Source organism: Phasianus colchicus, chromosome 1, assembly GCF_987193195.1.
Source record: "Phasianus colchicus chromosome 1, bPhaCol1.hap1.1, whole genome shotgun sequence".
Lineage (NCBI taxonomy): Eukaryota > Metazoa > Chordata > Aves > Galliformes > Phasianidae > Phasianus > Phasianus colchicus.
In genome coordinates, this window is record NC_143436.1 from 186,359,959 (window position 1) to 186,387,319 (window position 27,361).

The 27,361-nt window shown below is 45.3% G+C and overlaps 1 protein-coding gene and 2 long non-coding RNA genes across 3 annotated transcripts in view; 2 read left to right on the forward strand and 1 right to left on the reverse strand.

Moving 5' to 3' along the window:
• Positions 1-27,303, forward strand: part of LOC149920313 (uncharacterized) — a 56,512-nt gene extending 29,209 nt beyond the window's left edge. The window contains exon 2 of the long non-coding RNA XR_016463424.1: positions 1-27,303. This is a non-coding gene — a long non-coding RNA (uncharacterized LOC149920313).
• Positions 1-27,361, forward strand: part of MAML2 (mastermind like transcriptional coactivator 2) — a 205,591-nt gene that overhangs the window by 82,174 nt on the left and 96,056 nt on the right. The window lies entirely within an intron of this gene.
• On the reverse strand, positions 15,473-21,031 carry LOC149920314 (uncharacterized). Its single transcript, XR_016463425.1, has 2 exons — positions 18,171-21,031; positions 15,473-17,447 (listed from the first exon to the last, which is right to left on the reverse strand). It is a non-coding gene; the product is annotated as an uncharacterized LOC149920314 (long non-coding RNA).

Sequence of the window (27,361 nt, forward strand, 5' to 3'; positions counted from 1 at the left end):
ATGTTTTTGGTGTGACAAATGCTGGAGTGCAATTAAAAAGAAGCCTCATTTTCAGAAATATTCGTTAAGCAGGACACGAGTCAAGTCTCAGGGGATCGAGAGAATCATCTACTGGGGTCTGAAGTCTCCCCACTTACACAGCCATGCAAATCCCAGCTTTGTCAGTGGTATAACGTGTATCGCAGGGCAGGTTTCTCCATCATTTCAGCCAAGGGAGAAAATCCTGGCCTGACAATCTCCTTGTTTGGGGGAAATCTCTTAAGCTTTTTTAAAAAGTCTGTCTATCCCCATAATGCTTTGCACCTTGGGACCTTTTCTGCGGGCATTTCAGAGCACACCATAATCATTTCCAGCACTGAGAACAGACCTGCGTGCAATTGAGACCGAGTCCCCAGGAGCTGTGGTACCTGGCCTTTGCTCTAAGCTGACATTTAGCTGACAGCCAATATCAGATGGACAAATACTTACTCTCCTCTCATCAGAACTGAGTTCTTACCCTGTGTATTTTGACCTTTGTTTTTTTTATTATTATTATTCCATAATCAGAAGGAAGCAGGGCTGTGAATGTTCCCTTTAATCACCATACCCATGTTAAATTGCTCTTCCCTTATTATATGTCAGCTGTGGAAATCTGTAGTAGTCCTGAAAAGTTCTGAATGCTGGAAACGTTTGGTTTAACATTATTATTGTGTACATACAGCTTTTGCAGCACTGTGAGTAAGGTTGTGTCAGCAAGTAACATTTAAAAGCAGAGTTTAGGGACTTAAAACTTGCTGAAGAAATTCATTTGGGGCTGAAAGTTGGCTTTTCGAGCTTTTCTGTGGGAGTTAGCCAATATCTTTGAATTTCTTGGCTTCTTTTGGCTTTGAGTCACAATGTTACTGAAACACGAGTTTCTTGTTTTCTCTATTTAAAAACTGATCTGTTGTTTTCCCACCCATAATATAGGGTGGTCCCATTTGTTAATATTTGACCTAAAAATAGTTACGTGTTTCTTATTCAGGGGAAGAAAATTGGTCCGATTCAGACAGATTAACTAAATAACCAAACACATGTTGTGCACTGTCACTTGGGTTTGTTTCCCATAAAAATGCTGTGACAACTTGTACTGCAAATGGTTGATTACAAATACTGTAAGGTATTTTGAGGATGTATTAAATACTTGAAGGGACAGTATACATGTGTAGTATTATTATTTGTATTCTACGTGCGTGACAGAGAAAAAACTGAATGGTTTTACTTCCAAATTTAAGTGTTTCATGTTGACTTTGGTTGGTACTGTCGGTGGTTGGTTTTTTTTTGTTATTTTTTTCTCTACTTATATGTGTATAGGGCTTAAAACACCGTGAAGCTCTTTCCTCTGAGGCTCATCAAAGGTTAAATTAAGGCTTGCAGCAGCCCTGGCAGGCAGATTTTCAAATCACCAATTTTAATGAAACATATGCTGATATTATCCCATGAGTAGGTAGCTGTGTTTGCTGTAGCAATACTTACTTTATTGTAGAGCTGTGCATAGTTATCTTAAATTACTACTGTATCACAGTCATTTGGAAACCTTACACCTTTTTTTTTTTTTTCTTAGAACTAACAGGAAAGCAGTCTCTGATTAGGACTATATACACTTACTTGTATTCCCTTCATGGAGCTGTTTGAAATATCTTTGGAGTTTAATGAGGAGGTGTTCAGAGGATGATTTGGTTCTCTTGTGGTCTCTGTGAAATCTCAGGTTTATCCCAAAACCTCTTTCAACTGCATCTGCCAGCATCTGCTGTTGTTTTTCTTAAGCTTCCTGACTCATCCCCAGCCTCCACAGCCAGGGGCAGTCTCTTCAGGAAACCATCAGATAGTTCAGGAAATTGAGGACACATCTTCAGGTGGCTGTGCTTCCATAGGAACCTCTGAAAACAGATTTTGGGTCGTATCATCTTTGGAGCCGACAGTTATTATTCTGAGGGCTCAAACTCCTACTTAACATGGCCAAAGGTTTTTGTGATGCAAAGCGGAAGTCTGGCATTGAGAAGAAATCTCTCTAGTCTGATTTGAACCATAGAATCATTAAGGTTATAAAAGTCTACTAAGATCACAAGTTCAACCATCAGCCCATGCTTGTGACTGCTCTAGACAATGTCCCTCAGTGCCACATCTCCATGGCTCCTGAACACCCCCAGGGATGGTGACGACACCACTACCCTGGGCAGCCTGTGCCAATGCATCACCACTCTTGCCGAGAAGAACTTCTTCCTATTATTCAATTTGAATCTCCACTGCCACAGTTTGGAGCAGCTATCTCTCATCCTATGGCTTACCTGGGAGAAGAGGCTGACCCCCACCTCACAACAACCTCCTTTCAGGCAGCTGTAGAGAGCAATAAGTTCTCCCCTGAGCCTCCTCTTCTCCAGACTGAACAATCCCAGCAGCCTCAGCCACTCCCCATCAGACTTGTGCTCCAGAGCCCTCAGAGCTTAGTTGCCCATCTCTGAACATGCTCCAGGGCCTTGATGTCTTCCTTGTAGTGAGGAGCCCGAAACAACACAGTACTTGAGGTGCGGCCTCACCAGTGCCGAGTACATGGGGACCATCACCTCCCTGCTCCAGCTGGCTGCACTATTTCTGATACAAGCCAGGATGCCACTGGTCTTCTTGGCCACCTGGGCACACTGCTGGCTCATGTTCTGTCTTATGGGAATGGGACATGCTTGAAAATCAGCTGCAATGGAAGGAGCTGTGGAGGGTCTAGGAGGGAAGAGGAATGGGGAAGCCTGCACCTCCCAAAGAGGATGGTGCCAGGGAAGCTGGCGCTTTCTGTTGCTGTTGGAAGATGTACCCTTCAGTCCTCTCTTTGAAGCTGAAGAATGCAGGTTCCCTTCCTTTCCATGTTTTTTTCCACCTTGTTGCTCAGTGACAGAAGAAGGGGCATCAGAAGTTCTATACAAACATGAGAAGAAACTTCTTTACTGTGAGGCTGACAGAGCACTGGAACAGGCTGCCCAGGGAGGCTGTGGCGTCTCCTTCTATGGAGATATTCAAGTCCCATCTGGACGCTTTCCTGTGTAACCTACTGCGGAGAACCTGCTTTAGCAAGGGGTTGGACTTGATCTCCAGATATCCCCCCTAACCCCTATGATTCTGCGATTGTGATCTGCATGTCCATTCATCTGTCCTCTCCCTGCCCCAGTTCCAGGATGGCTTAGATAAGAAATGGCCTTTCCGTGGAGGTCGACAGGGACACTGAAGGTCCACAGGGCCTATAAGGCAGTGTGTTTAATGCTTGTGGAGAGAGAGGAAAACGTGAATGGAGATCATCACATCAGGTTCTTCATTCCCTGACGCAGCAGGGGAGGAAAAGCTGCCTTTCAGAGCACTAGGGGTTGGCAGAACCATTGGCTGACACAGCTTCCTCCTGCTCACGCCCATCGTGTCCAGCCGAGCCAGCACACACTGGAGAAGGGAGCAGAGCAGGCCCAGCACTACCGCAGGGAGCTGACAGGGCTATTGAGGTGACTGCTGAAAACTCAGCTTCCCAACACACTGTTTACTTACAGCTATTCCCTGGGATCCTGAAAGGAGGCGGCCTGCAGTATTTTGTACCCTCTAATTAGACGCAGTCTGAACTGTGTTGTGGTAATGTAGTGAAAATCTGGCCCCTGCTGTGACATCTGCAGCCAGACAAATGCCACCACCCAGCCTCTGGTCACAGCCTTTGTTTTCAATTCAGCAAAAAACTGCTAAAATGCTGCAAGGGCTCTCCATAAGGACAGAGATATTTAAAAGACCAGTTCCTGTTTCTTCCATAATGTGTTAAACAGGGCTGAAAAATGCATGCAATCTTTTTTTAAACTGCTTTATGGATAGTAAGTATTTTAGTGATTTCTTTGTTGATTTGATTTCTTTTGAGACAAACAGGTACTACTAATTTTGTTGAGAAGTTCTGCATTTACAAAGGAAGAAGCTTACTTGTAGAAATGAGCAGTTTTCAGGTTTTAGGAGTCGTTTGGTTTGGGGCACATAAACTCTTCCTCCTAATGTATTTGTTGTTTAATTAAAAGAGCAAGCATAAACATTACACTTTTTTCACTAAAGCATTATAAAAATATAATTGAGGCTCACAAGTTGATTTTTTTTTGAAAAAGCAGCTGTAGTAGTGGCATCTCCAAAAGCACAGCTTAGAGGATTTCACATTGCTCCAGTCCAGAAGGAAGGCAAATGCCAAACAGAGGAGAGCTGTCATGAAAGCTACAATATCAGAGCAAGTGGAATGACCTTCCCTACTGCCCAAGCTTAGATGAATCCCTCTGTGACAATGTAGGACTCAAAACCAGCTGTAGATGTCAAAAGGATTGGCCTGAAAGCAGTAACACAACTAAATGGATGCCGTTCTTTGTAATGGAACCATACATTTGCTAAATGGGAGCAAGTTCTTTAAGGCCTAAGGAGTTATTAAAGGAGGGTCTGTTACCTGGCTGTGTGATCCTCCAAGAACTGGAGGATCTCCCAGCTGGAGAACAGAACCAGAGGCAATGCGTTTTGGAGATGTGCTATCACCCTTTGTCTGGGGGTCTGTGGTTCTCAGTGTGCTGGCAAAGTAGCAACTGCCTCAGAAAGTCCCATCACCCCCTCAGCATTAATATTAATCACCCCTCTCTTGCACAGAGCACGGCATGGGGCAGAGCAGTTGCCCTGTCTTACTGCAGCTACCATGGAGCGCGTTCAAGCATTGTTCAGCACAGAAGGCTGCCTCCAATTAACCCAGCTGCACCTCCTTATTAGGAGTGAGAATCAGCTGCAGTTCGATGCAACGTCAACCGCAGCGCTCTGCCTGCCACCAGCCAGGGAACTTGGGGTGTCCTAGTCATGTCAGCTTGACTGCCAATTGGACTCTCGTTCAACAAGATTTAACCTCCTCCAGCCTAGATCTGTGAGGATATTCAGTTTTCTGGAAGTGTGTTGAGCGGATAGGCCCAGGAGGTCTGTAGCAAAATGCTACATTGGCACCAATGGGGTCTAGGTGCCATTTGGCCTCACGCTTTTGTGAAGGCCAAGTGTGTTGAAGCCACTATTACATGTGGACCATGGAACAGGAGTAAAGCATATAGAATCATAAATTCCTTAGAGGTGGAAGGAACTTTTAAAAGCCATTTAGTCCAACTCTCCTGCAATGAACCGGGATACCACAGCTAGATCAAGCTGCCCAGGGTGTGATCCTTTGAAAGTCTCCAAGGATGGGGCATCAAACATATCTCTAGGCAACCTATTCCAGTGCCTCACCACCCTCACAGTAAAAGTCTTCTTTATATCTATCAATACAGCCATCTTTTGTTGTCTGCTACAATCCAACTATCCCCTATTTACTCTGCAGGTTCGCGTGTCTTTTTGAAGGCAGCCATCATTCATGATGCTTACCTGACTTAGCAGACCTGGAAAGCTGCACTTCCCAGCAAAGCTGAGCTCTGTCACCCCCTCAGCCAAGTTGGGTGGGTCCCTGCAGATGGATCTGGTGGGTGGCAACCAGCCCACGGGCTGGAGATGGATGATCCTTAAGGTCCCTTCCAATTCAGACTGTTTTTTGCTTCTGTGACCTGCACCAGCACCACCATCCCCTGCCTGCATACCTCTGAGCTGCAGGGCTACTGAAGTTGTGGGGCTGAGCGGGGTGGCTTACTCCCTTTAGCAGCAGCTGTTGACCTAGGGGTTCCTTAGCTAGAAGGGCCCTGCCACGGGAGCATAAAGCACTGCTTGCCTCATGCCCTGCCCTCAGCTTCTGCAGGCATCAGCTCCTTCCCTGCGAGCGGCTGTCAACAGCACGGGGGCATCATGGAGTTCAGCATGCAGGCAGGGCTCCATCCATCTCTGCACTGAGAAGCTGGAAAGCACATGAAACCAAATTACTCAGATTTTCCCATCTGTGCACATGTGCTTAGCTGGTGTTAAATTATCAGTGTAAAGGCCTAGTAGCTTCGTAATGTACACACACGGAAAGATTCCCACAGATTTTTCCTTTTTTTTTTTTTTTTTTTTTGTTTTATTGAAGCCAGCTGAGTAAATTCATAGGAAGTTGTAACAGGACAAGTGAAATGTATACCCACATTCCGTGGGAATCCAAATGCCTTTAACACATACTGTATTTCATGTGAAATTTATTTTAGAAGACACCAGAACAACATAACTTTTTCATCACTGCGTTTTAAAGCTATCACTATTGAATGAAATAAGGTGACATGAAGAGAAAAAAAAAAGTGAAAATCCCAGAACTTGATAGCCTTCTCCCACACTTTAAAAGAAGGGATTAACTTCTTCGTTTTCTGGGTCACTTTTGAATTTATTACTAATTACAGAATAACTTTAAAATGCAGCTCCACTTTAACCCGCCATGAGTGAGAAGCAGCTGGAATGACTTAATTTACTTTGGAGTTGGGTGATGCCTCGACTCTCTGTTTATTCTCAGAAATAGTCGCAGTCCCATTTTTTTTAAATGAAGATGATTTCTGCCCATGGCAGGAGAGAGCTGACTGGGTACTCTATGAGAGGGGATCACTTTGGATAGGTCGGGGAAGCTGTTAACAACTCATATCAGCCAAGCTGCTGGAGAGGAACGTCCACGCAAACGTGCATGTAGCAGGGCTGGTGTGGTCCCAGCAGCTGTGCTGGTCTGTGTGGTCAGCAGCCCTCTGGTCCCACCTTTTCTGGGCTGATATTGCCATGCCAGCTATCTCCCAGTTCCTACTCCAGCTTCTCTGTCTTTTGTGTTTATCCTCATAAAAATCTGGGAGCCAGACCTCCAGCTTGTTCGAGTCAGGGGCTGATTTATGCTATCTGAGGGATCTGAAGGTCCCTGCAGTCAGTTCCTCATTTGTAAAATAAACTGATCTGAGCTTAATGAGATTTTGCAAGATGGCTCTGGTGAGCTGTGTGCTGGGCTGGGGCTGCTGGTGCTGCTTGGGACAGTGGGAATTGGGCTGGGGAAGAACCGCTGGACTGAATGATCTTGGAGGTCTTTTCCAACCTTGCTGATTCTATGACTCTAAGAAGCACAAAAGCAGCATCTCCTGGGTACTGGCACCACCTGCTCATGTCTTTTGTGATGAGAAAAGTGCTTAGAAGGGCATCATGTTCCATCCATCCACTGAAGACATTGTGATGACCTGCAGTGACCACCACTTCCCAGGGAGGTGGTGGAGTCACCGTCCCTGGAGGTGTAAAGAACCATAGAGATGTGGGACTGAAGGATGTGGTTAGAGGGCATGGTGATCACTTGTTGACCCTGCGCATAGCAGGAAGGTTGAAACTAAATGATTTCTGAGGTCCTTTTCAACCCAGGCTATTCTATAATATGGTGGGTATGGGTTCATGGTTGGACTAAGCGATCTTAGTGGTCTTTTCCAGCCTGGATGGTTCTGATATTCTATAACTGATACCAGGATATGAACCTGGGTTTTCCAGAAATAAAATGTTTTTACGTTCATTCTGAAATTAAGTCATTTATTACTCAAGCTACAGTATAACTGTAGCTGTCACTTAATACTGCAGGAGCTGCTTCTGCAAAATTTTGTTCCTAAGTGCTGCTGACCTGTGGGAAATTTCTTGCCTGAGCAAGCACTGTGGGGCTGGGCTTTTGTCTTTTCTCTTGCAGGCTGGCAACTTCTCAAAGCACATATGCAGTGGAAGAGTGTGTCCCACTGTGTGCAGAAAGCTGGACCCACTCTCACTGGGCTCCCAACCCCTTCCTCTGTTGAGCTGGAGCGAGAGTGAACTTTAACCATACTAAGAGTTCAGGCTTTGAGCCCCGGAGCTATTCAGCAAACAGAGCTTTATTTGGCATGTTCAGCAAACACAGATCTGACCCCTTCTCCCACACCTTGTCCTTCATCAATGCTATTGCTTAATGTGAAGCCTGATTTTGAAATCACCCTCTTCTTCCAAATGAGCTCAGTCTCAGCATGCTGGTCATCATGTGCAAATCTAGCAGGGATTCCCTGCTGCCTGTTGTTTAGCTTTCTAAAAAGAAATCAACACATCAAGAGTAGAAAAAAAGGGCAATGGTTTAAAGGATGTAACTTGTAAAATAATGTTGCTTTGCAGTAGCTGAGGTTGGGTTTTCGAGGCTGAACTATCCAGTTTGAGATTCCTAAAGAGTCCAAGCTACCAAGAAGATCTGCCCAATAGTTCTGTGCTCTGGTGCTGTAAGGCTGCACATTAGCACTTTCTGTGCACAGCTATACTTGTGGCCATGCACAGAGTAAGAGTTTGCTGTTCATTTCACAATAAATTTTGCTCCCTTGGGCAACATGTGGTGGTTTTTGGCATCATCTGCATCCCTTGTGTAAGGAAGGGATGAGCAAGGTCTTACAGATCTGATTTCCCAGAAGGACAACTAAGGGCTTTACCCCTGTGCCAACTCTCCCCATCATGCCTATGTCCTCCTCTTCCCACTCTCTCCTGGTATGTATTTTGTGACTTCCAGCCCTGCTCTTTCAACTCAGCACCAGGTCAGATCAGAAGAGAACACAGGAAATGGTGCTTTTTCTGCTGAAATTTGTGAGTTCAGCAGATCCCAGCTGCCTCATGGTGAGCTGTGATTTTGGTGCAGCTCTGCTGGAGCATGCTGAGCTCCCTGCCTTCTCCCTTTCTATCCTTTGCTTTGCCAGTGTCACGGATGGAGCCATTTGCCTCAGGCTATCTGAGGTAACACCCAGCCAGACCCATAGCATGGCCCCAGTCCCTTTCCTGGTGCACTCTGTGCAGCAGAGACTTTCCTTCCAAATCTCTCATGAAAAACAGCTTCCAAAGAGCAGGGTCCTCCCCAAAGCTCAGCCCAGCTCCTCCCCACACCTTGCAGAGAAGTAAATGGGTGTTGCTTCCATTCCTTGCTCGAAAAAAAAGGGAAGTTTGGAGGCCTAAATGCATTTTCTCCTTCTCTTTTTCTGCAAGGAGCATTTCTTCTCCCTTCCGTCTCCTTGAGAAGGCCCTTTCAGGCCACATTAAAAAATGGGCTCAAACATGGAGGTTCTTGCTGGTCATTTTTTTGTTGTTTGTTTGTATGTTTGTTTTCTAAGGGATCGCTAATAACTCCATTGTCTGAGCATGTATCATAGAATGGCTTGAGCTGGAAGGGACCTCAAAGATCATCCAGTTCCAACTCCCCTGCTACGATCAGGGTTGCCAACCACTCAATCAGGCACCAGATCAGGATGCCCAGGGCCCCATCCAGCCTGGCCTTGAACACCTCCAGGGACGATATCCCTGGGAGAGGCTCTCTGGGACAGCTCTTATCCCACCAAACAGAAGTACCTGGCTGTGTACATCCTGAGCAAACCCAGACACTGTGTCTGGGTTAGGCTCTGCTTTTCATGCAGTGCTTTCTTTGTCAAATGCTGGGAGCTGAAGAGGTCACAGGGAGGATCACATTGGATATGTGCAGGCTTCCCAGCAGAGCTCTGTCAGTGCAGTTCAGGCCTGACCATAACTCCCTTGAGCAAAATCTGTCATTTATGCTTAGTTTTCTATTCATGAAAAATATTTACTAAGGATTCAGTTGCAGTTGCCAGAGAAAGCCTTTGTTTCACATGACAGGACAGTAGCTGGGGAAGCTCCCTAGGATGCAAAATGAGGTGCTCATCGTAATACATTGAATAAAATTAAAGAAAAGCTCTCCTTCTGCTGCAGAGGAGCTGAAATCCTCAGTTTCTCCCTGTCCAGCTTAATTATATCATCACTGAGTTGGCTTGGCGTGGCTTCTTTTGGAGTGCAACATGCCAAAATACAAATGACAAAGGATTTATAGGAGTTCGTGATTTGATACGCTGAAAAAGGGACGAGTGTGGAAGACAACAGCTTTGGAATGCACACACAGATTGCCAGCTCCTCTCTAAGTTTTAGCTGGGGCCTTGCAAACATATACTGTCAAGGTTATCAGCACACAGACAATAAACAGCTCAGAAATGCAAGGTTGTGTGGGGAAGATATGGCTGGAGGATATTTGCTGAGAAGGCCTTGGAGGAGGTTAGGTTTGAGACCTTCCAAAGATTAGCAGCCATAGCGATTTTTATTATTTACATGTAGCTACCAACCCTCTTTCTTTTACAAGGGAGAAATCACTTGGCAAGAATTTGAAACAAAAGCTCATGGGTAGAAGGCTCTGTCTGGGGACTCTCTGAAAACTGTACACTTAAGGCTGCTGCCCAAATCAGGTGGAAACCACAGTAGGTGGGTTGAAATCGGTGGCTTTCTTTCTGGAAGGGATTTAACAGAGATTCTCCAGTGAACTTTGAGGAGAACCACCGCATTCCAGCCATGCCCCATCCCCACCCACCACTTGTACAGGGGTGGATGGGGGCAGCCAGACCCTTCTCTTGCACCATCAGGGCCCCCATGTACCCATCTGCCAGAACCGTCCATGCCTGTGTAAGAAGAGCTGCAGAGATACATTGCTTGAAACAATTTTATTTCAACCTTTGTAAAGCTATACTCAGTATGACAAAACCCCTTTAAGAATATGTAGAGATTTGTGGGTATTTTTTCCCTTTTCTGTCTTTTGCCTTCTGACATGTTTGTTCTGAGATCACCTTCTAGGCATCTTCTATTAAAATATATGTGACAGGCACCAGATCCACTTTCATGCAGCTGTGCAGTATGTTATTTTTCACGCTAATGCACTGTTACAATTCTACTGAGCACAGTTATCTGGAGATCAAATTCACCACATGTGCGCTGTGTTCTTTGGCTACTGGGTCAGAGCAGCGTGGCGGAGGAGGGAAGTTCATGTGTTAACTGTTCGTGCTGCCTTGGTGAAACACAGGCTTGGTTCTCAGGGAGTCAGGGGACTTTGCTTTGTCCCACCTGCCCTCCTGGTTTCTGTGCTCCTGTCAGCATAGCTGACTGCTTTGTCGAGATTTAAGGCTAAACGGACTGTTATTACATGAGACGGAGTCACTGTCTGCCACCAGGAGATGATTTAATGTTATGTGATACACAACCTTACGCTATGCCCCCCTGCTGTTTTCCACACAAAAATCATTCTCCGACTTGCTTTGCTGTCAGGTTTCACCTAGGAGAAAATTTGAGTCATTGATTCCAGCAGTGACAGCAACCAGAAGTAATGATTAAAGACCTCCTTGTCATCACTGTACCATAGTCATGGGTGAAGCAGGCTTATGGAGACACATTCAGATCTCATTTACTCACAGCCCATCAACTGAATTCTGCCTTAGATAAAGGTGCATGCAGTGCATATCAGGTCTACACACAGAAGTTGCTAAAATAGACCAAAATCTCTATTTGTGCGGGTGACACAAGAAGGCAACACTGGCTTTGGGGAAGTATTGGATGCCAGTGTGGTCAGAGTCCCACTTGCAATTTTATCGAATCACGGATTCATTAAGGTTGGAAAAGACCACCAAGCTCACCTAGTCCAAACCCAGCCTGCTCCAGACATGCCCACTCACCACGTCCCTCAGTGCCACGTCTCCACGTTCCTGGACACCTCCAGGGATGGTGACTGCACCACCTCCCTGGGCAGCCTGTGCCAGTGCATCACCACTCTTTCTGAGAATCAGTTTTTCCTAATACCCAAACTGAACCTCCTCTGATGCAACTTAAGGCCACTCCCTCTCATCCTATGGCTGTTATATGGAAGAAGAGGCCAACCCCCACCTTCCCACAGCATCCTTTCCGGTTGTTCCAACACATGCTGCTTTTAGGGTTGCAAAAAGGACTCAAAGCATCAACATACAAGCAGTGCATCCTATCACTCACACACTAAATCAATCTTAGAGCTACTAGCTTCTTTCCTGCTGTCTGAGCTAAGACCTTCACCATGCCTCGTGTCCTTCTTCTATCATACATTATTTAATTTGTCAAAATATGAACTACTGTTGAATGGACTACTTGGAGCAAGTGGTACGAAACTGTATGAACCAATTTTTGCTTTTGAAGTGGATTAATTTCTCACTAGGTTGGATATTAGGAAAAAATTCATCTCAGAAAGACTGGTAGATTGGAATGGGATGCATAGAGAAGTGGTGGAGTCGCCATCGATGGAGGTGTTCAAGAAACATGGAGATGTGGCACTGAGATGTGGTTAGTGCACATAGTGAGAGTGGGTTGATGATTGGACATGATGGTCTTTTCCACTTCAGTGATTCTATGATTCTAGAGCCTGTCCTATTACCTTCTTCAGGAAGGAGGACATCTGCAAAAGTGCTCTACTTTCTGGAGCGAGATTTACAGCTTCTCCCATGTTGTTATTTCTTCAGGTATCAGGAGGCACCTTGCCTCTTTCCTTTTCCTGCTTTTCTCCTGGTCTGAGACTGATACATAAAGACAGTGGAAATTACTTCCCAGACTTCTGGATTGCTGAGTGTACTGGAAGATGCCTTTTAAGTTTACACTTGATAAAAAATCATGTCTCGTTCATAAGTTAATTATATGAGAATGTCACAATAATAAACTTTGACTTCTTAACCTTTTCCAGAAATGATGCCAAGACCAAATCCTGAGGCTGCTTTCTAGCTACTGATTAGTAGCTAGAAATCTGACCTTTTCTGTCTGTATAGAAAACAGAGGCGGCTGTGCAGCTCTCCATGCTGCTGGAGTCAGCTTGGTTACAGCTCCACCTCTCTTTCTAAGCAACATTAGCCCTCGGGTGGCTTGTCTCCATTTTTTTCTTTCGAAGAACAACACAGACCTCAGCTAGCCTCTGAGAAATTCAGAACACCACAGCTGCTCACAGATCTGTTGGGCTTCACCTTTGCCTCCCCTCACTTCTAACAGTCTCATTGCCCTCCGTGCACTGAGTAAGTACATCATGTGAAGAGGAGCGTGGCCTCCATCAGCTTCTTTTCAGGGAAACGTCAGTGGCTGAGAGCTTGGGAGGGAGTCTGATTGCATGTTTGCTAAACATACATACCAAAACATACATCAAGCAGCCTTCCAAGCTGAAGAGCAGCATGGTGCCCTGGAGCAGAACGTGGTGCTGTCTGTGGTACCCGATAACCTAGGCTTTAGGACTGGACCTGGCGTGCCTGCTGCCTCCTGCTTGGATGAGCTGGTGTAAGGAGCTCTGTCTTACAAGGGAATAAAGCTGTCAGAAGGATTCAGTTGCACTGTAAGACCCACACTCCATGCAAAGCTGCTCTGCGCTGCAGAGCTGGCAGCGACGACTGCGCTGAAGAGCTCTGTTTATCACACTGTTGTGCTCTAATGATTACTCAGCCTCAAAATTACATGTTCTACAGAAGTGATGGGATTTGGGGCTGTCAGTCAAAATTTGTTATGATGAGCGATGTTGTTTTCATCCCAGTTTAGCTAATGCCAGTGAGGATGTTCCAAAAATTGTTGTCTTTGTCATGTATGTTATACAGTTTAGAGGTGATCTCCTTATGCTATTATCCTCCTGCCACTGTTGCAAAAATAGTGTCTTCTTTTTAAGGTGTTCAGAATCATCTGCTTAGCTCTGAGCTGATAACAGCTTATTTGGCTCTGGAGGAGTTAACCCCTCCACTCACAGCACGCTTCAGCCTCTTTTGGGGGATGCTGCGTTCGGGTACAGCAGGGTTTGGCTGGGCTGTACCAAGGAAGGCTGCCTCACCACCATCTGCTATTCGCAAAGATCAAGATTTACAAAAGTCAACGTGCTGGCAGACCAAGTTCTGATCGAGTTTGCTGCAGAAGCTGAAGTATCTTCCACCTGTAGCTCTCTGCTTACTCCTGTCCTGGTATTGTCCCATCCCTGGAGATACTCAAGGTCAGGCTGGACAGGGCTCCGAGCACCTGATCAAGCTGTAGGTGTCCCTGTTCACCTCAGGGAGTTGGACTAGATGGCCTTTAAGTGTCCCTACCAACTCAAGCCATTCTATGATGCCATGATTACTAGCCCTAGCTTGGCATTGGCAGGACAAGAGCCCGCAGCACAGCCTCTGCAGTGCTCATTCAGCATCTTTCATCTCTCCTTCTAGCCATGCACCCTACTGTCATCCTCCCCACCAGCTTTGTAGTGGAGAAGAACTGGTGGCAAAGCCCTGTACTGCCATACGCCAAGTAGAGGCAACTCAAAGGTTCTTGGCTCTGCCATCACACACAGCAGCACCTCGGTGGGCAGCATGATTCCTCATAGTGCTGAGCAGCTCTAGCTGACAACGTGAAAACTCAGGGATAGCATTTATCTGCACCAAACTGCAGCAGGGCAGAGGCTGCTCTCTGAGTGCATCATATGTAAAATTACTCACCAGTTTTCACGGTGTAATTACTTTTCAGTTAATCAAGTCCCTTGGAAGGGCTCTGATCAGGTTTTACAGCCATAGCTAGTGAGGTCATACTGTATTACCAACGTCGATTTTTGATCCTGAATACATTCTGATTGTGAATAAACCCTGCGATACTCTGTGCAATGAGAGCGATGGGATTCAGAACCCAAAGATTTTTGCACTGGAGGTGTGATACAGTAAGTCCCCATTTTACTCTTCACGTAAGCAGAAAGCCTTTCAAGCAAGTTCTGTGCCGCAGAGGAAATCAGTGCAGTTTTCCCTGTAATGTGAGTAATGAACCTTGGCTGGGATGAGTGCTTTGGAGCCTCAGTTCCGCAAAAATTACAAATCCCCAAAGGAAGTGCTGTAGTGCGGTGGCCTGCAAAGAATGGATTACAGTAATCCCACCAGGAAGTGATAATGGCGTGTATAAATATTTGCCTTAGTTGATTGCAAATTATGTCAGCTACCTCCCCCCGAAAGATGTTTGTCGCTGCCATTAGCTATGAGCATTTTCTAAATGCTTTCCCAGCCGCGCTGTCATTCCCAGTGAGGACTTCATCTCTACCAAGCATCATCGGAGTGTCTGAATGAGACTGAGTTCTTTTGTCCTGATGCTTATATTCTGCTGATGAAAAACAACTCAAAAGCTTGTGTTGTCAGTCTAGAGCATGCAAGCTATGGAGTGAAATCATAGTATCAGAGAACCATAGAATCATAGAATGGTTTGGGTTGGAAGGGACCTCAAAGCCCACCCAGCCTCAACCCCTGCCACCAGCTGAGGCTGCCCAGGGCCCATCCAGCCTGGCCTTGAGCACCTCCAGGGATGGGGCACCACAGCTCTTTGGGCAGCTGTGCCAGGGCCTCACTGCCTTCTGAGTAAAGAATTTTTTCAAAACATGTAACTTAAATCTCCCCTCTTTTAGTTTAAAACCATTCCCCCTTGTCCTATCACTCTCAGATTGTGCAAAAAGTCACTCCCCCTCCTGCTTATATGCTCCCTTCAAGTACTGGAAGGAAATCTTGGCCAAACAGAAGGCATTGTCTACCTGGAGGCTGAAGTAGGGTTGGATTTGTATGGGATTGTGTTGCCCCACACACTACTGCCCAACATCTCAACCTCCATGTCTCTGCAGAGCTCTGCTGAAGGTGGAGATGAAGGAGCAGCCCAGCCCAGCAAACAGAGCGCGCGTTTCCCCAGCCAGAGCCCCGCCAAGCTGGGCGAACTCCCAGCCTTTCACATCTCACAAATTCCAGGAGGGATTAAGTCTTCATTGTCAGTCTTGTGAAGCAAGCTGAAACTCAGCTCAAGTTTGAAAGAAAGAAAAAAAAAAAGAAAGATCCGACAGTCCTCGACAGAGGCAGCAGACTAGGAGAGAAAGGGATTTAGAACAGAAGCACAGCCAGGAATCAATGGAGCTTTTATGGCATTCCTCCTCATTTATCTATAAATCCCATTCTTTCAGCTATTTAGGCCTTATCTCCGCACAGAAGCTGAATTAGTTTTATTTTGTAAACCAATTTAGGAAAGCTAGTGCAAAGCCCTGCACAGACACCCACCGTTGGGTTCAGAGTGGCTGCAGAGGTTTCGCTGGCACCTGAAACAAAACAGGAGTGAGAGCCCGGGTACCGCCTGGGCTTATCTGCATGGAAGATAAAGTGGAAGAACTAAACTATGAATTTAAAGTGTCTGAGGTAAAACCTATTAAACCCCTGGCTGGATGCTTTGATTCAGACATAAAGGAGCCTTTAGTTGGCTTGATTCATTCGTAAAGCAAATTTACAGTTACATTATTTCTGAATGAAGCCTTCCATATAAGGACTTAATGTGCTTTAACTAATCGACTTTAAATTCACATCTGTAATTTGGCTTAGTTTCCTGTGTGTACAACCCCTTTGTGTGCAGCCCGGGCCTGATTTGAAGGAGGAGGAAGAGGAAGGCAGGAAGATTTCCTCCCTAACCTCTGGGGTCATTAGGTACAAATTTCTCAGTAAAACGAACTAAGGGCATCGGTTGGCTGGGTTCCCTCAGACCACGCCGTGTCAAGATTTGGATGTGGACAAAGGGCCTTTTTGTCGCCTTCTCCTGCATCCAGCATATCGTACCCAGGGGCAGTTTTGCTGCAGGCCTTGTGCCCTGCCTGCTGCTGTGTGCTGCTACTTTGCTGCTGCCCTGTGCAGCTCAGCAGCCACACAGCATCTCTGCCCCGTGCCTCTGCCCCATCAACTTTTGCTTTCACTGGGTTCTCAATGACAGGATGTGGTTTTCTGTGTGAATGTCAATGAGAGAAGGATCTGGCCCAGTGGGTTTCTAACCCACGTCTGAAGTACTCTGTGCCTTTGGGTCCATGGTTTATCTGGCATTGCTGCTGTTGCTGCCATCCATGCTAGAGCTGAGGTGTTGTTCAGCTGAAGGGAACATCAACATGCCAAAACATCCCCTCCATGGCAGTGATCAGTGGAGGCGTTACAGGAAAAGGTGCAGGGCAACCAATAACCTTCAGGGCAGACGGTTAAGAAGGAGATTGCCAAAATTGCTTTGGGTTCAGTGCCTTAACGAGTACCTGCATCTATTCCTGTGGCAGTCTGCAGCAGAATGAATCGCTATCGGAGATGCCACATCCAAAACTCTTGATTCTGCTTTTTCTTATGAATGAGAGTTAAATGAGAAGAAATAAAAACTGGTTTGAGAGTGGAACCAAGCCAGCATCTGGTATTCTTGTTTTAAGTGACAGGCATCAAATTTGTTTGAAGATCATGAATGAAAACTGGTGCTCATCCTCCCGACCTCTGTTCCCTCTGTGGGCTGCCATGGTAAAAGGCAGCCAGTGGCTGGGGTTACACAGCATCTGTCTCCAAATTGTCAGCATGGGCGTAATTTTAAAATCTTCAAAACATGTAAAAATAGCTGGGATTTGTTTTTCCTCTTCTCTCTCCTTCACTCTTCCCTTCTCCTTATTTCAGGTTTCCATGCTACTCTCTGTGATAGTCTGAGCACATTCAGCAGTGGCAGCAGCTCATGCCATAGGTGACTGTCTTCCTCCTCCAGCTGTTAGTTACTTTGCAGTCTTTATGCTTTTTGGAGATATATTTTTTACTGCTGTTGCAGCACCCTTACCACATGAAAGAACAAAGGGGCAAGGTGTTTGTGTTCAGAGGTTGCAGAGAGCCCACACCACAGGTTGGCCAATCCCACTCCAGCTCCTGCATCTGAAACAGACAGAATTCACCATCACCATCTATAGACACCTGCATTATTGCAAAATAATAGAATTGTCTGAGTTGGAAGGAACTCTTAAAGACCATCTAATCCAACCCTCCTGTAATGAAAAGGGACACCTACAGATAAATCAGGTGCTCAGAGCCCTGTCCAGCCTGACCTTGAGTGTCTCCAGCACTGGGGCATCCCTGCTGGCTACTGCTCAGTGACCTCTCTGAGTTTCTGACCATGTTCATTGAGCATCTTTTTCTTAGGTCTGAGCCAGGTATTTTGACTTACAGGTCTCTGTACAAGCTTGTGCTGTTCTTTCTTTCCCTTCCCTGGCTCTTGTTTGGACGTGGCAGCTCTGGAGACTTAATGCAGCAGCAAATGTACTCCTCTAAATCTCTTCAAACAGATCTACTGCAAAGGCCATCTTAATTTCACTTCCTGTGTAGCACAAGTAGTGCAGAAGTGAGAGTCATCTCTGTAATATCCCTAATGATCTGAACAAGCCTCTCAGGGGAGGAGGGTCTGTGCCCTTTCAAAGGCCGCGGTGAAGTTCCCCTAGAACACTGCAAGACCCTTTTGTGAGAAAGGCTGCTGCTCGGTGGGCACAGCTGCCTGTAAAGGCATACTGGGAGATGCCATTAGAGGAAAGTTTGTGTCCAAAGCTTTGAAATGCAGATATTTTCTCAGGGAAGAACAGTGATAAGAGGTGTGCTGAAACTCACTGCAAGACTGTGGCAACTGATGTTCCTGTCCATCCTGATGTACAACACATGGCACTGCTGTGGTGTAAGTGCACAGCACTCTGCTTTCCAAACGTTTCATAGAATCATAATCCATAGAATAGTGTCAGTTGGAAGGAACCTCAATGACCACCCAGCCCCAAACCCTGCCATGGGCCGGTTGCCCCCACCAGCTCAGGCTGCCCACGACCCATCCTGCCTGGCCTTGAGCACCTCCAGAGATGGGACATTTCAGCATCACAGCTTCTCTGGGCAGCAGTGCCAGGGCGTCACTGCTCTCAGACTAAAGAATTTGTTCCTAACATCTAACCTAAATTTCCCTCTTTTAGTTTAAAACCCCTTGTACCATCACTATCAGACCATTAAAAAGTCACTATCTTGAGTATAAGCTCCCTTTAAGCACTGGAAGGCCACAGTGAGGTCCCCCATCTCTTTTAGGGCAGATGGATCCCAATTTCAGGCTCTAATGTCTGGGAGAGCCCTGTGCAGAAAGCAGGCTGAGGTGAAGGACGCACAAGGCAAATCTCATCTTCAGACAGAACATTTCCAGTTCCTGGCCCTGGGGGAATCCCATTGAGATCCAGGAGGGATCAAAGAGCCAAACTCTGCCCTAGGGCAGCTGTGGGATGGCGTGCTGTGGGTGCTTTAACACCTGCAGATCCCCAGAGATGGCAGTCAGAGCTTGTGTGCCCCAAGGTGTGAGTGTCTATTCTTCATTGCCAAACTTCTAAGTTCAAATAGATTTGGGGGAGTTTGCTTTGTGTTTTGTTTTGTTTCTCAGTTTTTTTCCATAGTTAACATTTTTGGCTGTGTCTATCACATGGATCATATCCCCAATCTAGGGGATATGAAGTATATTAGACAGGACTAGATGACCCTGTAAGGGTCCCTTCCAACTCAAGCAATTCTATGATTCTATGATTTATAGGTGGTATAAATCAGAATAAGCCCATGGAGCCCAGGATCATGCGCACCACACTTCTTAAAAAATCATATCTTTTTTTTTATCAGGAAATAGGACCCAAAAGGTCCCGACTCAGCATTGCATTGCCCCAGGTTTCAGCCTGAAATCAGCTGTAGTCATTGCACTGTTACGGAGTTGGATGTAAATCAGTTTTCTTCTGCATTGTCCCATCCAACTTTAATGACACCCCAGGCATCATGATCTGAGCCAAAAATGCACTCTTTTCATGTGATCTTTAGTTGATGTATGTTTTCAACATTCTGCTCTTTATACTGCAATATTTTAATTATTGTTTACTTTCTTTAATTACTGTTTTCCTTGTTAATTCTAAATATACATCTTTCCTCCTTCCTTCAAGGTTTTTGGGATTTTTCCAATCACTCCAATATCAAAGAATGTTTGCAGTCTAGTATTTAAGCTTCTAATGCTCATACTACAATCTGTGCAGCCTCAAGGCCAGAGCTTTGGCTGTGTGTTGGAGGTAGTACTGTTTTTTCAAACGTGTATGCTAATCTTATAGGAAAAAAGTATTTTGCAGAAGTGAAAATCTTATGAGAAGGTTTGATGCTTACATTTGCTCATTTGGATGGAAGCACACGAAGTGAAAAAATTTGAAGTTGATAAATGAAATTTTTTCATCCACTGTTTTTTTTTTTTCCTTTCTCTTCGTCTGTGTTCTTTTTTTTTCCATGTTATCTCTCTGAAAGGGTTATGAGAAGAAACATGTAAGACCAAAAGCCTCTGCATTTCATGTTGAAAGAAAAGAGCTTTTTTATTCTACTGAACAGAAGAATATTTGGGTGATTTCTGTTTCCGTTTGGAACAAAATTATGCGTATATATATTTGTAAGGGATATCATGGAGGTGAGACACCCCAGGTTCCTGAAGCATACGCTACTAGTTGCACTCCTTCCATAATATTTTGCAGGGTGTCTTTTGTTCGACAAACTCAAAGCTCTTGCCTTCAAGGAGTTCTTTAGAACTGTGTCTGGTGGGAAAGCTTTGGTCTCACACAGTCCATGGGGTGGTTGGATGCATGAGGTGTGCTGCTCAAGCACCGCTTTTGAGTTCATTTTGCAGGAAGGAATAAGTGTGTGTGCTGTGGGACTGCCCTGGGATGAGAAATAACGTGTGGGGAAGGGGAGATGGCAGCGGGGAGCAAGGGGTAGCTTTCAGAAAGAGTGGAGTGTGGGGTCTGTTCTGGTGACATTGGAGAGCTGAGCTGTACTGTCAAGGATGGGATTGGAAATTGCCTGATAATAAACTTTCTCATGAGGTTTTTTGGCAACCTATGCGCCTGGTCCCAGCTGGAAATGCTATGAGAACATCTTTCCTCGGGGTATTTTGTCACTCCCAATTTCTGACAGAAAGTGGGAAAACATTTATTTTAACATCAGAGTGCTTCAAAAACCGTCTGCTAAACTGACTCCTAGAACAGAAGGAAAATCTGGGGGCTTTTGTTCTTTTAAAACCAGTTCACCCCCTACTCCACAATAAGTCATCGGAAAGGTACAGAAATGAGAGCTGAAGAAAGCTGCCCAGGCCATGGGGACATCTGATTAACCTCCTTCCTGCCTATTTCTTACTTTACACTGTCTTGCATTTTGTCCATCCTATTGTAAACAACTCAAGCAATATGCTGTCTGCTTCTTCCTAGAGACACAACAGTAAAACCCAACAGATGTCAGAGTTGCGTGTTTCTGATTTTTTTTTTTGCAGATATTCAGAACTTTTTTGTTGTTGTTGTTGTTAACATTTGACCTCAATTACAAGTTACCACCCTGAGCTCTGTCTATGTGCTCTAACCTTTTTCAGGATGGTCAGGAGCAAACGTGGTGGTGGTGGGCATGATGGCAATGGGTTGGTGGTTGGAGTAGATGATCTTGGAGGTCTTTTTCAACCTTCCATCTTCCAACCAGAATTCTGTGATTGTATAAATGGGATTTGGGGGCCAAAAGTGCACAGCAGAGGAGTTACCTTGGCTCTGCTGACACATGCTAACTCACCAACTGATGCATGCTTTCCGTGCATTCCAGCTTGTAAATCCAGTCCTGATGTTCCCTGGCTTCAAATGTCCCTTTAAATAACAACAGTGCTCCCAAGGCATTTATATTAGCTGAGTGCTTTAACTCAGTGCTCAAGCAGGGAGTACGTGGAGAACTCTCATACACTGCTCCTTCTATCTGCTTCACAGTGTTGTGCTAATTTCTTATTCTCCTGCAGGATTTCCCTGTTGGCCTTACAGCTTCTAAAGAGCACATCGTCAACACAGAACAAGAGATAATGACCTCAAATTGCACTGGGGGAGGTTCAGGTTGGATATTAGGAAAAATTTCTTCTCAGCAAGCGTAGTGATGCAGTGGCACAGGCTGCCCAGGGAGGTGGTGGAGTCAATGTCCCTGGAGGTGTTCAGGAGCCATAGAGATGTGGGACTGAAGTACTTGGTTAGTGGGCATGGTGGGGGTGGGTTAATGGTTGAACTAGATGGTCTTAGGGGTCTTTTCCAACTTGAATGATTCTACGTTTCTATACAGTGAGGGGTGCTGACAATAGCTGGGCAGTTATTAATTTCTAAACTAATATATTATGCATTGTTCTCCTAAAGTTGCCTCTCAGCCTTTAAACAACTGCCCTTTTCATGCTGACAGACATCAAGAGGGCTGCCATCTACAGATGTCGTATGATCAACGAGAAGCTCCCCTCCTCACCCTGCCAGCTCTGCAGGCCTGACCGGGGATCTCACAGTGCAGCTGGGATCTCTTGTGCTCACACACCATTCCCAGGAATCCTGTTTCAGCCCAAACTCTATTATCAATACAAGTGGGGTGAATTTGAGCCACCGTGTAAAGTTTTCAAAAGTGCTTACGTGACCTTCAGGGCTGGGGCTCTTTTTCAAAAGTGACTTTGTGCCCTTGGGAGCCTAAGCAAACCAATCGTCTGTTAATTTTGTGCTCCCTTATGATTTAAATGCTTTTGAAAAGGGAAGTCGGGGTTCCTGAGGCACTTCAGGCATTTCTGACAAAGTTGCTAATGTTATTTAGGCTCAGATGTACCACATGTCCACTGGCACGGAGGAGATGGGAGAGTACCAGTTTTCATATTGCAGTTTGAGTTTAGTGGGGGTAATGCCCAGAAAATGAATGCTGGAAACTGAAAAAAAATTGATTATGAAAGTAATGAGAATAAATAGAAAACCCTTACATTTGTTTCTTAAATATAGTCTTAGTCTAAGGATTTGAGACACACCATGGCAGCTGCTGTAAATCCCAGCTGGGGACATGCTACAGCTAAGGAAAGAGCATGGCTACAACTCCATTATATTATGGCACATCTTACTTCAGCTTGTGGTATTTTTACAGGGTATTTGCTTTTGCTGTAATGGGCCGTTCGTTTTTGTGGTTTCTAATGTGTTTTTATAAATATGCCTAGTAAATAAGAAAGCTTTAGAATATGCCAGAAATACAACAGAGACATGAAACTGCATTGTTCCATCTAGCTGATTTACTTCTGTTTCTCTTGAGTTTTGCCTGGGAATACTATTGAACGTCCTGAAACTGAGGTCAAGAGAGATTTCTGCTCCCAAGTTTTATTCTATATCAACTAAATGGACTTTGATCCTCAATCAAAATGCAATTTTAAATCATTTTCTGCTTCTCGGTTGTGTTCACTGCGGTTATTCCTCACTTATATTCTCTTTTCAGAGAACGTTGCTCACGAATAGCTGCCGAAACGCTGCTGGATGAAACACACAAAAAGTACATTAGGAACAACCTTTAGCCCAACCGGGCAAATTAATCACCCACAAAACAGCAGTAATTCCCTTGGAGTTGGAAAGGAGTTCATTAGTGTTATGTATAATTGTCTTTGGCGATATTCACATCTGAGCTCGCGGCACGCATTATCCTGCGCTGCCAGGGAGCAGGAACAAGCCCAGCAGTGACCCCGTCCTACCTTGCAGAGAGATAGGAAGAAGTGCGTCACTTCAAACACATTATTTTCTCCCTTTTGTTTCAAGGCTTTAATTACACTGTCATCTCCGTATCAGTGTGCACAGACGGAGAAAGGAGCAGAGGTACAGAACAGGGACAGCAGAGAGCCTGGAACAACAAGCACACTGCTGTAGGCAAGTGGCCATTCGTTCACCCTGCGGTTCAGAACGAGACATCTACGTTTGGGTTCCTGCCCCTGTGTGCTGGGATGGGGTCTGTGGGCTGCAGCGGGGCGGCTTCAGCATCAGCTCGTCCCCAGGACCCTGAGTTTGTACGTCCCTAACCCACATCGGGATGCAGAGAGCCTTTGATTCTCCAGCAATGTCCATACTTCGCAGCGGCCCTCGGTGTGTTTTTGTAATTAGGCATATTTAGCTGTGCCTTGTTTTACTGCCGTAGGAAGAATCTCATTTGTCAGCAGTTTTAAGCTTTGCCAAATAAAGGCTTACTGGCAAACTGCATTGAGCACTCTGATAATAACCCAACTTTACAAAACACACACCCTGCTGTGCTGTATTCAAGCCATGGTGCTGTTGAAATTAAAAGGGGAGACAATGCCTGCTTTCAAAAACTAGAGGTTCTTTGTATTCTAATAATAGCCTAAATTAATGTTTTAAAAGGTTATTGCTATTTTTTACCAGTTAGCTGGCACTGCATATAAATCTTATTTAGGCGAGGTCCGACATGATTTCCCTGTTTTTAACACGTCAGCTAGTATCATACTGCCGTGGATAATCAGCTCCTGAAATTCATTAGTCCAACCCGTTAAATCCCTTTTGTTTAGCTTTAATAGCAGGGTATTGCTGTGGATTCGGGAATCTAATATTGATGGACATTCGGGCAACACCAGCAGGAACCACAACTATTTCTTACATAACTGAGAGGACATATGTTTGGCTTATGGCAGAAATAACCTCATCATTCCCGTGCTTCAGGTTGAGGTGTCCATGTGAGGTCCTTTTATAAGGGCAGAGTAATAGGAACGATGTATAATTTAATCTCGTTGGCTTTTAATACATTTCCTTCAGCTTTTAAAGAGTGCTCTAGGAAATGGAAAAACACACAGTCAGCTATGAAATTCTATGACACTGATGCAGTCAGGCTGTAAAATATTCTTTGCATCTTAATTGCATTTTATATAGCCGTATAACCTCGTGTAATTCTTAACTCTATAAATCCTAGCTTTGCATCCCAATCTGGCAGCTCAGCAAGGGAGGCAGAGGAATGTTTCCCACAGTTCATTGTTCACTGGGATTGTGTGGGCAGAGCGCGAACGTCAGGGCTGTGTGGGGAACTTGTGCTGAACTTTGAAAACTGCTATTTGCAGACAAAGAATTCTCCTCGTCCCTGCGGATGAACCTGATCCCGCTCTCTCCAGAAAGAGCCGTGGTTGGGCGGCCATTCCAGGGACACAGCCTGGTTTGCATAGCCTGAAGGAGGGCAGCTTCAGGGAGAGTGGAGGTGGTTTTACTGGTGGATAGCTGTCAGAACAAAGTGGAGCACGGTAGAAATCAAATACCTATCAGGTGAGAAATGAAGCCAAAGCCAGAATAGTGCTTCAGGCACCACCAACCATGTGAAACATTGACATAATGCAAGCGTGCCTTCGGTGATGCCTCAGCCTGCATGCCAGCAAATGCACGTGCTGGTATTCTCTGCCCTCTGGTTCCCTTCTTTCGTCCCCAGCCACAATCTCAAGCTCATGATTGTTTCCTTCCTCTAAAACAGGGGCTGAGAACGGGAGACCCGAGTGTAGAGATGGTGGCTTAGAAGTGAGGAAAACAGTGGGAGGACCATAAAGCTGTGATGGATGTGATCTGTTCGACTCTGTCACTTATTTCTAATAATAGAAGGTTTTTAGGATGGATAGACATAACAGGATCCAGTGGCTGAAAACTGAAGCTGGATAAATTTAGGTTAGAAATGTTCTGTCTACACTGCAGATCGCAGCACGGTGTTGAGATGCATAAACGTCAAGTGAGCTAATTCAGATACCCAGTGGCAGCGAGCAGGGAGATCCCAGGTTGTTTTAGCTCAGCAGAACACACGAGCCTGCCTGGAGGTCTGTGCTACTGCTGCACAGCCATTCCCAGACTTAACCCGAATACCCACTGCTTGACTCGTGTCTGCGGTGGAGGCATAGAGCCTTCAAGAGCAAGCATAGCTAATGTTACAGCATCTCACAGAACAACACCAAAGGCAGTGAGGGGCACATGGTATCTCACATTGCATGTGGACGTAGATGGATATTGCTTTATGGTCCCCTTCTGGCTTTGAAAATTCTGTACTGCTGCACAAAGTGGCTGCTGCTGAGGACCTGTTGAGAATTATTCCAAGAAATCAAACCGTGCACACACATAGATGGAAGTTTATGCAATTCCTGATGAAAGGCAGCATTTCCATGTCCTGCTAAATTTTACCGTTTTACTTCAGAACTTCTGATTTCTTCTAGTTCTGTAATACTTTTTTCTTTGGAAACCCTTTCCACATTTTGATGAATTGACATTTCTGCAACAGAAGAAGCTTTTTACTGAAAATTTCCAACTTCTCAACCACACGGTTCCTATTGAACCCCAGGGGTTAATCGCCATTGATTTCTATGGGACCACCCTCCACAGGAGGGACTTTCAGAGCCTCTTTTAAAGAACAGAAATAAAGAGGAACTTACTTTGGCCCAGAGGGATTAATTGGTTCCCTTACTTCATTACGTTATTTAAAGCAAAGATCTCATTAAACTTTCATTGGAATAACGTTAGACAAAGTCTGTAAGCTGCAGCTGTTGGGAAGAAATGAGAGGTCAGCAAATTACCAGATGATAACAAAAAATAGTATTGAAGTCTGAAAGAGGGAGAATGGAGGGAGGCTAAAAGTGCAGACGAGAGATTTGGGACCTTTCCATTCTCCAGTTTTATACTTGCTGGCTCTGTAGGAGCTGATGGGCCATTTGCTCCATGTAAAATCTGTTGAGCTAAGGAGGCTTTCAGAAGCTGAGGAGACCTCACAAGCCTCAAGTGTCACAGTAAGACCAGGTTTCTCATATAGTTCATTTCTGAGACTTCTTGGCTTTCTCTGGCCTAAAGAGTTGCTGTGTCAGGGATGATTTATGTTCTCTTAGTTCACCCACACACATTGTGCAGTACTAATGAGTTTGCCTTGGCACCCCCAAAGTGACTGCACGCACACTGAGATGAGTCCAGGACAGTGTGGCAGCATGGGAAGGTGGACAGAATAAACCTGAATGTCTTCTGCCTTGTCTCATTTGTTTCAGAAGCTACTTTTTTTGTTATCTGTTTTGATTAGACACCTGAAAATTCAATTAGAAAAGCTTTTTATTAGTTTAGCATGAGGAAGGAATGAATGATAGTTTCCTCCTGGTCACTTTTGGTTAGTTTGGGTCCACTTTCCGTGCTTTTTGAGCCTGTGTTTGGACTGAGCAGGGTCAGACTCCATACAAACAACTTTCTGGTGTTACTGTCACCATCTTCTCTTTTGTGGCCGACTGTGTCCTCAGCCTCTTTTGAAGGGGCGAAAAAAAATCCTTGGACTCACCTTGTCAGGGCTAAGGCACCAAGTGATGCACACCTGGGACTGCCTGCAGCCATCTGCTGGGCTCTTCCAGGCACTGCTCCGTTCCTCACACAGATACAGAATCACAGAATCATTAAGGTTGGACAGGACCACTAAGATGATCATCCAACCATTGATCCATCTCCACCATGCCCACTAACATGTCCCTCAGTGCTACATTTCCTCACTTCTTGAACGCCACCATGGATGATGACTCCACTACCTCCCTGGGCATCCCTCCCCAAACCAGTATGACCAGGGATGGTTTGTGTGTCAGTGAAAAGAAGGGTTCTGGATGTTGTCCTTTTTCAGAATCATCTGCTAGCATGGCTTGCAGAAAGCAAAGTGAAGTTACTTACCGTCAAACAATTTGCTAGAATAATCAGATCTGAACACCTAAGGTCTAAAGTTGAATTGATTGTTCCTCCCTTGTGCTAATAGTCTCTTTGATGCTTCTAAGTGGACTTCATGCTTCCTTTCCCTTCCCTTGCCTGTGCCCCTCGCCACTCCTCTTCTGCTGGCACTGACAGATATCCGACCCCACCAGTTAACCTGTTCAGAAAGCTAAATCAGCAGAAAACCAACCCTGCAGAAATCAGCACAGAGCTGTCAGCTGGCTCCAATCTCCAGCCCAGCTCATCTGAGGCCAAAAG